This window comes from Somniosus microcephalus, unplaced genomic scaffold (assembly GCF_052327205.1).
Source record: "Somniosus microcephalus isolate GS21.2 unplaced genomic scaffold, FLI_Smic_1.0 unresolved_chr2, whole genome shotgun sequence".
NCBI classification, from domain to species: domain Eukaryota; kingdom Metazoa; phylum Chordata; class Chondrichthyes; order Squaliformes; family Somniosidae; genus Somniosus; species Somniosus microcephalus.
This window is the reverse complement of record NW_028225180.1, coordinates 75,271,500-75,272,338: the sequence shown is the minus strand read 5'-3', so window position 1 is coordinate 75,272,338 and position 839 is coordinate 75,271,500.

Genomic DNA, 839 nt, shown 5'->3' with positions numbered 1-839 from the left:
CCTTCAGTACTGCCCCTCTGACAGTGCGGCGCTCCCTCAGCACTGCACCCCCGACAGTGCGGCGCTCCCTCAGTACCGCCCCTCCGACAGTGCGACGCTCCCTCAGTACCGCCCCTCCGACAGTGAGGCGCTCCCTCAGTACTACCCCTCCGGCAGTGCAGCGCTCCCTCAGTACTACCCCTCCGACAGTGCGGTGCTCCCTCAGTACTGCCCATCCGACAGTGCGGCGCTCCCTCAGTACTTCCCCTCCGACAGTGCGGCGCTCCCTCAGTACTGCCCCCTGACACTGCGGCACTCCCTCAGTGCTGCCCCTGCGAAAGTGCGGCGCTCCCTCAGTACTGCCCCTCCGACAGTGCAGCGCTCCCTCAGTACTGCCCCTCTGACAGTGCGGCGCTCCCTCAGTTCTGCCCCCTGACACTGTGGCACTCCCTCAGTACTGCCCCTCCGACAGTGCGGCACTCCCTCAGTACTGCCCCTCCGACAGTGAGGCCCTCCCTCAGTACTGCCCCTCTGACAGTGCGGCTCTCCCTCAGTACTACCCCTGCAACAGTGCGGCTCTCCCTCAGTACTGCCCCCTGACACTGCGGCATTCCCTCAGTACTGCCCCTCCGACAGTGTGGCGCTCCCTCAGTACTGCCCCTCCGACAGTGTGGCGCTCCCTCAGCACTGCCCTCCGACAGTGCGGCGCTCCCTCAGTACTGCCCCTCCAACAGTGCGGCGCTCCCTCAGTACTGTCCCTCTGACATTGCGGTGCTCCCTCAGTACTGCCCCTCCGACAGTGCGGCACTCCCTCAGTACTGCCCCACCGACAGCGCGGCGCTCCTTCATTACTGCCCCTC